This window comes from Monodelphis domestica, chromosome 3 (assembly GCF_027887165.1).
Source record: "Monodelphis domestica isolate mMonDom1 chromosome 3, mMonDom1.pri, whole genome shotgun sequence".
In the NCBI taxonomy this organism is placed as follows: domain Eukaryota; kingdom Metazoa; phylum Chordata; class Mammalia; order Didelphimorphia; family Didelphidae; genus Monodelphis; species Monodelphis domestica.
The window spans coordinates 103,425,880-103,438,053 of NC_077229.1; the positions used below are offsets into that span (position 1 = coordinate 103,425,880).

Consider the following 12,174-nt stretch of genomic DNA (forward strand, 5'->3'; position numbering starts at 1 on the left):
GTGAGAGTTGGACTCCATTACTACTAAAGTTCCTTGTATCTCTCAGTCTTTGATCCAAGTTCCTCCCTAATCTCTTGGGTAATAGTGTTTCCAACTTCATATTCTTCCCAGCCTCCCTTCTTTCTCCCCTCACTTTCCCTCCCACCTAACCTTGGAACTGCTCTCGCCCCGCCCATCCCTTACCCTTCACGACTTGAATGACTCCGCCCCCACATTTCTGACCCCGCCCTCTAACTGGAGAGCGGGCCGCAGCGAGTTCCGGCTGTTGGCCCTACGAACCGGAAGTGTGGCGTTGCCATGGCGAGAGCCGAGCGCCGGGCCCGCCCCTTCGGTGGCGGTGGCAGCTTCGGCGCGGACAGACTGACGGACAGACCGCATGAATTGAGGTCAGGTTAGGCGAGGGCGCGGTATGTTAGGGTGACCTGGGGAAGAGGCTTGAGCAGGAGAGGCCATAAGGACCCAAAGCGGAAGTAGGGTCCGGAGGAGGGGAGTTGAGGTAGGGGAGAAGCCAGGGGTAACCGGTCTGGCGGGGGAAAGAGCCAGAGCCCCAGGATAGGGGCTGGAGGCGGTGGTCGGAGGAGGTCGGGAAGAGACCGTTGGTGGACTGAGGCCCGGAAGGGGGTGGGGCTGAAGGGGGCTAGGGTGTGTGTGTGCCTGGAGGGTATTTGGTGGGGAGGGGGCCAAGGGTCCAAGAGAGGGGGCAGGAGGAAATCTGATAGGCTAACGATCTGAGTGGGAGGCCGTGGGGCTAGAGGAGGCCGGAAAAGGGAGTGGAGGAGGTCTTGAGGGGGGCTGAGGGGGAGGTAGAAGGCAGGGAAAGTTCCCATAAGGGAAAGGTGTGTGTTTGTAGAGGAGTAAAGGAATCAGTCATTAAACATTTATTAAGCTCCTACTCTGTTTTAAGTTCTGGGGATACTTAGAAAGGCCAAAGTCGGCCCTTGCCTTCTAGGAGCTCACTGTCCAAGAGGGGTTGACAGCTTACTGATGCAGAGGATGAATTGGAAATAATTAACTGAAGGAAGACTCTAGAATTAAATGGAACTGGGAAAGCTTTCTCCAGAAGGTGGGCTTGAGATGAAGGAGGAGGCAGAGTTGTCAGGGAGGAAGGGAGTGGGTGGCTGGTATATGAAATGAAGCTAGCCTGTTGCCTATGGTCCCAGTTTGGGGTATTAATCTGCAGAGGTCAGTGGTCATGATGACCTGGTTTCTGGTTGCTCTAGTATGAGGTGTTTTAAGTCACTAGGCCCTAGGAGGTGGGAAGTTTGTTTCACTTTGATTCCTGTATCTAAGAGAGTGAGGCTGAATGAGCAGAACTTGGCTTCTGATACACCCTTGGACCCTTGGACCCTACTCTCCTTGGAATTGTAGGAGATACCCTGCCAAAAAAAAAATCTTGCTCTTTTTGCCCTTAAAGGATGAGAGAGCTGCTTGAGGTCCTGTCAGTCAGAGGAAGCCTTGTCTCCAGACACCTTCTCTGCCAGCTCAGAGTGTAACCCAAACCCTAAGCTCCCATTCCTTCCAGCCTCATGCTGGCAGCTGCAGGCCTTGGGGCTGCATCCAGCAGACTTCTGGGTTTTCATGCCCTTTTCCTACCTCAGGGTCTTCAGAAGTTTGGGTACTGATATTCTGAAGATGAAGAATTTTTGCTATCTTTAAGGAAACAGCCTTCTACATTCTGAGAAGCAGGACTAGGAAACCTGTGTTTGGATTTTTTCTGGGTCCCAGTTACATAAAGAGGCTGACTTGGATTATCAAATGTCTTTTCCTTTCTTTACTTGAGTAGACCTATTCCCTTCATGAGCCCCTCAATTTCCCCTTCCATTGGCTTGACAGCTGACTACCAGATGTGGGAAAGACCCTCCAAAAGAAAAGGAAATTAATAATTTTGTCCAAGTAAAGGCATACCTCCTTTTTCAGTTAATAATCTTATCTCAGGAAACACATCCTCTTTGCTGCAATCTAGTGATATTCTGAGTACCCTGAAATCATTTGCCCATCTGAATAGACCTGAGGAAGAATAAAGAAGGGAGAGCAGAATTGACAAGGAGAGTCTTTGTTGCAGGGGAGAAAGCTCTTTGTGGAGCCTACATGGGGAATAATCTCATACCCAGCTACTTACATTTATTTCTTGAATAAACTTGAAGAATTTCAGTGACTTGGAAAAAAGAAGGTGTTTGGGTTGCTGAATATGGGGGAAAAGGGGTGGTACAGATGGGGTAAAGCTGATGGTATTTGGGAATGTTGGGGTAAGGAGGAAGTTGACAGATTGAATTGTTAGGAGTTTTTGACCCTTCATATCGCCCATATCGCCCATTCCAATAAACATATCTAATTCTTTGCACAGGCTGTCCCTCATACCTGGAGTGTACTGTCTCCTCACTTTTTAAGAATACCTAGTTTTTATCAAAGCTCAGCTCAAACACTTCCTGATTCTCTCAGCTGTTAGTGCCTCTAGTCTGAAAATTACTTGGTATTTATTTGATCTATACTCATGAAAAGCAGTGGGGCCTAGTGGATAGAGTGTCCTTTGGAACCAAAATGACCTAGATTCAAATCATGTCTCTGATTTTTACTGGCTCTGTGACACAGGGCAAAAAACTCAATATAGTTCTTTAAGATTGTATGTTGTAGAGAAGATGCCAGTGTACATTAGTAATAGAAGTTTTCTTATCAGAAATTCTCATCAATGAAATCATGAGTCCAATCCTATCATTACCTGTCTTCCCTAATAGAACATAAACTTCTTGAGAAGGGTCTTTCATATTTGCTTTTGTATCTCTAGTGCAAAGCTCAGAACCAGGCACATAGTAGGTTTTTAATAAATGTTGCTGATAGATTGATGTAGGCTTTAAAAATTGAAGAATTCTTTATATACATTATTTAATTTGACCATAAAAACTCTTTGAGGTATATGGTACAAAGTATAATAGTGATAGGGATAGGGATAGATAGGGCCCATGATTTCTCCCAGTACTGTTAACAATCATTTAGTGAGGAAATATAAATAATAATAATAATAGTACATGTCAGATTTTAATAGACGTTTCAGGTTTACAGAGGGCTTTCTCACAACAAACCTATGAAGTAGTCAACATACTGTTTACCCTCATTTTGCAGATGAAAAAAATGAGATTCAGAGAGGTGATATGATTTACTCACCCTGTTTTGTCTCTGAAGCTAAGACAAAAAAGAATATTTGGTAGGAGAGGGTGGTAAACAGTGTCAGAAAGTGTAGAGAGGGGGGCAGCTGGGTAGCTCAGTGGATTGAGAGCCAGGCCTAGAGACAGGAGGTCCTAGGTTAAAATCTGGCCCTCAGACACTTCCCATTTGTGTGACCTTGAACAAGTCACTTAACCCCCATTGCCTAGCCCTTACCACTCTTCTGCCTTTGAACCAATACACAGTATTGATTCCAAGATGGAAGGTAAGAATTTTTAAAAAAGAAAAGAAAAAAGAAAGTGTAGAGAGGTTAAAGGTGATTAGTAAATCATTGGTGATCTTAGTAGTAGTAGGGATAGAATACTTAGAAGAAGTTGAAGAGAAAAGTATTGAATTAAAAAATGAGAATGCAGTTATTAAGCACTTCAATGTAAAATGTGTTAGGCTCTCTGCCAAATCTTGGGGGATATAAATATAAGTAAATAAGTCTCTCTGTCTTCCAGGAACTTACTAGAGGGATAGGTGGCACCAGGGATAGATCACTGGATCTGGCTCAAATTCATAACTTTGATCTATAAATCACTTACCCTCTGTCTACCTCAGTTTCCTCATCTATAAAATAGGGATAATAATAGTACCTTCCTCTCAGTGTTGTTGTGAAGATAAAAAATAAGTAATATTTGTAAAATTCTTTGTAAACTTTAAAGTGCTGTATAAATGCTAGCCTTTATTATAGCAGAAGATAAAATATAGAAGAGTGGTGGTGAGGGAAGGTATTTTGGACAAAGAAATTAAAGTGAACAGTGCATAGCACTTATAGAGCATTTTGTTGACATTTTTCCAGAATGTTAATGTTGATGTGATTACTGTTCTCAGAGAATGAGTAGTAAGAAAAAAAATGGAGCTTTTTAAAGATGATTAGTAGTGAAATTGGAGAGATAGGATCCTAGCTAGCTAGTTGAGGGAAAAGGATCAAGGGAAAACTTTTTTAGGTTTAGGGAGACTTGGGCATGTTTGTTGGCAGTAGAAGGGAAGAGATTAAAAATATATGAGAGAAAGAGGATTACTGGAACAAGGTTTTGGAAGAGGCTGGAGGGAATTAGATTTAGTGAGGGTAGAGATACTTTTTCTTGGGTGATAAGAGTAAAGGAGGGGAGATAGTTGCTGAGAAGATTTGAAGAATAGACAAACTGGACTGAAGTGGTTTTTATCTCAGTGAAGCTCCTAGGTTATCTGCTTTAAATATGAGGGTGTGGTTGTTGGAGGCCAAAGGAGAAAGGAAAGGTTGAAATAGTTGCTGTGGGAAATAAGGAATGAAAGGTAGGACAGATTGTCAAGCTATTTTAGGCGCCACCTCCCCCCCAAAGTTATTTGATATAAATTTACAGTGGATGAAATCAGTGGAGTTTTCACATTTTCACCAATAACATGGAACAACTCTATATGAAGATATTAAGAAAATGGATGGTAGGGATGAGGAGTCTCAGGTTGAAAACTGGGAAAGATCAAGGAATCAGGGTACTTTGGAGTAGTAGATAGTATGACATTAAAGGAGATCATTCCTAGTGTGTGCCCCTGGGCAAATCACTTAACCCCAATTGCCTAGCCCTTACCATCTTCTGCTTTGGAACTGATACTTGGTATACCTTCAAAGATAGAAGTTAAGAATTTTTTTTTAATGGTAGACCATGAGGTCAGAGCTACAAAGTAAGGCAAGTGAAGTACAGTAGGAGAGATAGATTGAGACAGTAGAGATGACTAAATTCACATTGTAATGAGAAAAACAAGATGGGCTGGGGTAGGGTGGGGTGGGGGGAATGTTGTACATGTGTACAGTTTAAGTAGAAAGTAATCTCAGAAGGAAGGCTTTAGTAGTGAGGTAAAGGAGATGAGAGTGGGAAAGGCTGCCTGCAGAAGGTGGAATTTGAGGAGAGCCTTGAAAGAAGTCTGGAAAGCTAGGAAGTAGAGGTAAGGAAGGTATGCCTTCCAAGCATAGAAGATAGCTAGTGAAAAGATTCTAAGTTGGGAGATTGAGTGTCTTGTTCAAGGAACAAGAAGGCCTGTGATAGCTGGATTATATTATATGCAAAGATTGAGAAGTATAAGAAGAATGGAAGGGTTAAAAAGAACAAAGTTGTGAAAGGCTTTCAAAATCCAACAGGTTTTATATTTGATCCTGGTGGTAATAGGGATGGTATGGTCAGACCTGAGCTTTAGAAAGACTATTTTTTTCATATTAGTGAAGAATGGATTGGTTGTGGGGAGATCATGAACCAGGGATTGCTATGATCTCAGAGAGAAGTGATGAGGGCTTCTACTAGGCTGTTCAGATGGAGAGAAGGGAAGATACATAAAAGATGTAGAGATGATAGAAATAATGAGATTTGGTAACATTAAATATGAGAGGGAGCAGTATGAGTGAGAAGTCAAGAATGGTACTTGGTTTGCAAGCATAAATAATTGAGAGAATGGTGGTATCCTTGAATAGTAATTGAGAAGTCTACATAGAAAAGGATAGAGAATAAAGAGGATTTGGGGGGAAGGTTAATGAGTTTTGTTTTGGATATATTGAGTTTGAGATGTTTATGGAACATCCATTTCAAGTTATCCAAAGGACAATTGGTGATATGAGACTAGATATCAGGAGAGAGTTTAGAACTGGATAGATAATCTGAGAATGATCTATATAGAGACAATAATTAAATCTGTAAAGCTGATGAGATCTCCAAGCTAAAAAGTTTAGTGGGAGAAGATGGCCTAAGTCAGAGCCTTTGGGGATAACCCAGTGTTAGTGGACCTAATTTGGATGAAGATTTAGCAGGGGAGACTAAAGAATGAGGAGAGGAAAGGAAGCAGGAGAGATCAACGTTAGGAAAACAGAGAGGAGAGAAGAGGGTGATTGACAATGTCAAAGGTTGTAGACATATCAAGAAGATGAGGTTTGAGAAAAGACCAGTGGATTTGGAATATTTTGGAGAGCAATTTCAGTTGAATAACAAGGTAATCTAGATCTTACAGAATTTAGAATTGAGGAGAGGAAGTGGAGACTCTGATGGTAGACAAATTTCTCAAGGAGCTTAGCCTAACAGGAAATTCTCTGATGAAGAAATTGACTATCTTTAGTCATTTGAAAAAATGCTCCAAATCATTAGAGAAATGCATATTAAAGCAGCACTTCATATCTATGAGACTAGCTAATCTTTCAAAAACAGAAAATGATAAATGTTGGAGTGATGTAGAAAAATTAGGACATAATACACTGTTAGTGGTGATGTGAACTTACGCAACTATTCTGGAGAGCAGTTTGGAACCCTTTCCAAAGGACCATAAAACTGAGCATGTTATATCTCAAAAAGATTCAAGATAGGGGAAAGAGACCTATTTGTACAAAAATATTTATAGCATCTCTTTTTGTGGTGGCAAAGAACTGGAGCCTGAGGGGTGTCCATCAGTTGGGGGAATGGCTGAACAAGTTATAGTATGTGGTTGTAATGGAATACTATGGTGTCATAAGAAGTGACATATAAAATAAATTCAAAGTGGAACACTTGTGACTGTTGGCAAAATCAAGAGTATGATCTTCTCTTTTTTAATTCAGGAGGAATGGAGATCATAGAAATCAACAGATTAAGGCTCTAGAAGTTAGGATATTATTGAGAAGTATGTTGGAGCATGTGAGAATGCATTGGGATGGAGAGAAAGAATGTGAGCTAGACACTGAACTCATTGAGGAGGGAAAGAAAAGATCCTAGAGTTCAGTTGATAAAGGACACCAAGATCTGGATGGGGTGATTAATTGGGGTTGGAGGAATCTCAAAGGAAGAGTGATTGTTGAGAGGTACAGAAGTCTGGCTGTGTAAATCCTCTCACTCACAAAACTCAAGTGCTTCTAGCCTAAAATGCCAACTCCTTATTTTGGCTTCTAAAGCCTTTTCTCTTCTGTTACCAGTTTATTCTTTTTAGGCTTTGTACACATTACTATCCTGCATGCACTTTACATTCAGTGAGAGTGACCAGTTTGTTCCATCTCTTGCCTCCTCTGCCTTTTCCCAGGTTCTGCCTAGTGCCTGGAATGCCTTTCCTCCTGCCTCTTAGAGACCCTAATTTACTTTGAAGCATAGCTCTAAGTGCCAGTTCCTATAGAAGTTCATTTTTATTTTGCAAACTGTTAGTGTCTCCCCCTGGAAATGACTTTTTCTGTATTTTGAATTTTATTTTATTTGAACATTTTATTTCCCTTAGTATTTGTAACCTTCTGAGGGCAGCATCTAGTTCATTTTTGTTTTTGTATCTCTAGTGCCTGGTACTTCCTGTTACACTGTAGGCACTTATTGTTTGTTATTGTAAAAGTTTGGAAGTTTGTAGATGACAGGAATAAAGATAAGGACTTGTGCTCAAATATTAACTTAGTACTCTTTCTATGGTATTATGCTGTTTCCCTAGGCTTCCCCAATACTTGCCTGTTGCCAAGTGTTTTGGGCTCCTGTGTCTCATTCCTCTTTTTTCTTGGCTTTGTTCAAGAAAAGTTTGCTTTGGAGTAGCCTCATTTTGGAGTAGTATGGAATACTGCTTTCAATTTTCTACCACATTTTAGGAGGTACAGTAACAAGTTGGAGATTGTCCAGTGAAGTGTGACAAGAATGTTGAGACTAAAGATCATTTGGAAGAATTGGGAATGTGTAGCATGGAGAAGTGGTGAGAAATATGATAGTTATGTACAATTTTAGAAGGCCTGTCATATGGATAAGGATTAGGCTTTTTCTTGTTGGACCCAGAGGGTAGAACTAGGAACTATGGGGGCAGCTAAGTAGCATAGTGGAGAGAACCTTACTTGAAATCAGACACTTCTTAACTGTTTGACCCAGGGCAAGTCACTTAACCATAATTGCCTAGCCCTTGCTACTCTTCTGTCTTCTTAGAGTTGATAATTAGACAGAAGGTAAGTTTTTTTTGTTTTGTTTTTAAAGGCACTAAGAACAATGATGGAAGTTAAAAAGAGAGAGATTTGTGTAAGGAAGAACTCTGTGACAATTACACTTTTCCAAAAGTGGAATTAGGTATTTTGAGAAGCAATGAGTTTTCTTTCATTTGGTATCTTTTAGCTGAAGTTGGATGATGATTTATTAGACTTTGTGGAGAGGTTTCATGTTCAGATGAGAGTTAGACTAGATAGCCTCTGAATTCTCTTTCAATTCTGTGAATTCTTAAAAAGTTTTTTTCTTATTTCAGGAGTGACCATGTCCCTCCTCCACACAATAAATTCCATAGGTTTCCTTTTTGCCTCTAAGATAAATATAAATTCCTTTGTTTGGCTTTGAAAGTTCTTTGTAACCTGTCATCAACTTGTCTGTTTTTTTTTTTTGTTTTTTGTTTTAATAGCCAAAAAAGGCCATCTTGCTATTCTTCACATACAGGGTTCTATCTCCTGTTATTTTGGTCTCTCAAGCCTAGAATAATATTTTATCTTTTCACCACCACATCATAGAATCCCTGACTTCTTTAAGGCTCATTTCAAACAATTGCTAAATAGTCAAATGATATGAGTAGGCAGTAGTTAGAAGAAGAAATCTATGCTATTAGTAGCCATATGAAAAACTGCTGTAAATCAGAGATGTCAAATCCTGGGAGTAAGTCTAATTGGATTAAAGTGTAATTGGGAAATATTAACAAAATAAAAATACAACAAAACATAAATAAATAAGTAACTACGTTAATACTTAGTTTTCTAAGCCATTTTGAGCCAGCAAAGAATCTTATGTATTAGAGTTTAACCCCATTGCTCTGTATAACTAATAATTAGAGAAATGCAGATTAAAACAACTCTTAGGTTTACCTCACACTTATCAGATGAACTATTATGACAGAAAATGAAAATTATAAAACTTGGAGGGGATGTGGGGAAATTGAGAATGTTGGGAGCCAACTGATTCAATCATTCTGGAGAATGATTTCGACCTATGTCCAAAGAGACAGTACCATTATTAGGTTTGTATCCCAGAGAGATTAAGAACACACACACACACACAGACACACACAGACACACACACACACACACACACACACACACAAAAGGGGGAAGGACTTACATATACAAAAATACTTGAAGCATATCTTTTTGTGGGGGTAAAGGATTAGAAAGTGATGCATCAATTGGGGATTGGAAAGTGATCCATCAATTGGGGATTGGCTGAGTAAGTTATATGATTGTAATGGAATACTATTGTACTGTAAGAAATGAAGAGCAGGAAGATCTTAGAAAAACCTGGAAAGACTTATAGAAACTGAAACTGAGTGAAGTAAGCAGAACCAGAACACTGTACACACTGACAGCAATATTGTATGATGAACAACTGTGTATAATTTAGCTATTCTTGGCAATACAGTTATTCAAAACAGTCTCATAGGACTTATGATAAAAAATGTCATCTGCTTCCAGACAAGGAACTGACAAGCATCTGAATCCAGAATATCATAAATTTTTTTCAATTTCTTAATTTTTTTTGTTTGAGTTTCCTTTACAAAAGGATTAGTATGGAAAAATTTTATACATGATTGCACATGTAAAACCTATATCCAGTTGCTTACCATGGGGGGAGGGAGGAGAGAGGGAGAGAATTCCAGACTTAAAATATTGGAAAGTGTTTTTATATGTAATTGGGAAAAATATAAATTTTAAAAAGATAAATTAAAAACAAATCTAAAGTACCACCTTACACTCATTAGTTTGACTAAGTTGACCATAAAAAGGACATTTTGGAGGAGCTATGGGAAAATGTACTTTCTACAAAATCCAATTTTATTTTGAGTTCTAGATTCTCTTCTACCCTTCACCCCCCCCCCCGCCCCTATTCATTAAGAAGGTAAGGAAAAACTCATTGCAAATATGTAAAATCATGGAAAAAAATTTTGCATTAACTATATCCCTCCCAAAAAACCCTAAAAAGAAGGAAAGAAAAAAATATGCTTACTCTGCTTTCTAAAACCAATTAATTCTGTATCTAGAGTTGGATCACATATTTCATCATGAGGCCTTTGAATTGTTGTGTTGCTCATAGTTACCAAGTCTTTTTCAAAGTTGATTGTCTTTTCAATATCATATAAATTATTCTTCTGGTTCTACTCACGTCACTTTGCATCAGTTCATACATGCATTCCCAGGTTTTCTGAAAACATCCCCTTCATAATTTCTTACATCACAATAGTATCTTATATTCATATAACTTGTAAAGTCATTCCCTAATTTCTGGGCATACCTTCAGTTTCCAGTTCTTTGCCACCAAAAGAAGAGTTGCTTTAAATATTTTTATACATATGGGTCCTTTTCTTCTTTCTCTAATTTCTTTTAGTTATAGACCTAGTAGTGGTATCATTGGATCAAATTGGGTATGCACAGTATGAAAAGTTTTTAAACTTTTCAAGCGTAGTTCCAAATAGTTTTCCAAAGTGGTTGAACTAGTTCATAGCACCACCAACAGTGCATTAGCTATTTTCTCACATCCCTTCCAACATTTGCCATTTTCTTTTCTTTTTTTTTTTGTCATCTTAATCAGTCTGAAGGCTGGGTGGTAGTACCTCAGAGTTAGAAAACAGGTACTTTATGACACATGCTAAACAATTAGACTGCTCAAGACTTACTTTCTGCATCAGGATTCATTTCCTGATTAATAATATGGGAATAGGTTTTGAACAATGATACATGTATAACCCATTGGAATTGTTGGCTCCTGGAGGGAGAGGGAGGAGGGGAGAGAAAGAACATGAACCATGGAACCATGGAAAAACACTCTAAATGAATTAATTAATTAAAAGAGAATCATTTCCTGATCCTTTCACTGGCTGGTGTCCTCTCTTGTATTTCTTTTCTTTTTGTCCTATATATAGTTATACCTATACAAGCTGCCTTCCTCATAGAATATAAATTTCAGGAAGGGACTTTCATTTTAATTACACATCCTTAGAACAGTGATGGTGAACCTATGACATGGGTGCCAAAGATGGCATGCAGAGTACTCTCTGTGGGCATGTGCCCCCCCCCCCCCCAGTTCATTACTAGAAAGGCAGGACTCAAGCAGAGCTGCTCCCCTCCCCCTCTCCACTGTGCTTGATGACATTTTTTCATATCACCTGCTCCTCTGCTCAAATGGGAGTGCAGAGTGGGTTTTGAGGGTGGAGGGACTAAAGTAGGGGGCTTACAGGTGGCAGAGCTGAAGGGGAGAAGAGTACTCAGGCCACCCCCATTCCTCCTCTCTATACTCACTGAGGACATTCCTCATTTCTCCCATCCCTCTATCCAGCAGCCTAATGGGAATGCTTTCTCCCTCTCCTGTGTGGGGTAAGGCAGGGGCAAGGTGCACCCAAAATCAGTTGGGGGGGGAGCACAGCATTTGATCTGGGTGGGGTAGAAGTGTGACCTAGCACTCCATCTCTAAAAGGTTCACCATCACTGCCTTAGAATTGTGCCTGGCACATAATATGTGCTTAATAAATGTGCTTATTACCTTTGCCTCTCATTGTGATTTCCTTCCCCTTTTAAAATTTTTATTTATTATTCATTCATTTATTTATTACCAATTACATCTTATAAAAAATTTCCACCTGAGTTTTCCTAAGTTAGATGATCAAACTTTCTCCTTTCTTCCCTTCCCTTCTCTTTTCCGGTGTTGGCAGACAATTTGATTTGGGTTATACATGTATTATCATATATAACATGTTTCCATATTGTTCATTTTTAAGTGAGTAATCTTATAAAACAAAACCCCAAAACCTAAACCCAAAGAAAAAATTTAGTTAATTTAGAATATTTTTCCATGGTTACAAGATTCATGGTTTTTCCCTCCTCTCTCTCCAACTCCCCCCCCCCCCCCCCCCCATAGCTGATGTGCAATTCCACTGGGTTTTACATGTGTCATTGATCAAGACCTATTTCCATATTTGGTTTCCTTTCTTTTTTTTCTTTAAAAAAACTTTTTTTTTAAACCCTTACCTTCTGTCTTGGAGGCAGAAGAGTGGTAAGGG

The 12,174-nt window shown here is 39.4% G+C and overlaps 1 protein-coding gene across 3 annotated transcripts in view; it reads left to right on the forward strand.

The window, feature by feature from the left end:
• The first annotated feature begins 219 nt into the window (after positions 1-219).
• PPP1R16A (protein phosphatase 1 regulatory subunit 16A) overlaps positions 220-12,174 on the forward strand; it is a 102,500-nt gene continuing 90,545 nt past the window's right edge. The window contains exon 1 of one of the 3 annotated variants that reach the window (XM_016432047.2): positions 220-386. The gene's annotated coding sequence lies outside the window, so the exon portion shown is untranslated. Of the gene's footprint in view, positions 497-12,174 lie in introns of all 3 variants that reach the window. The other 2 variants (XM_056822895.1, XM_001372207.4) reach the window with 2 other exon arrangements.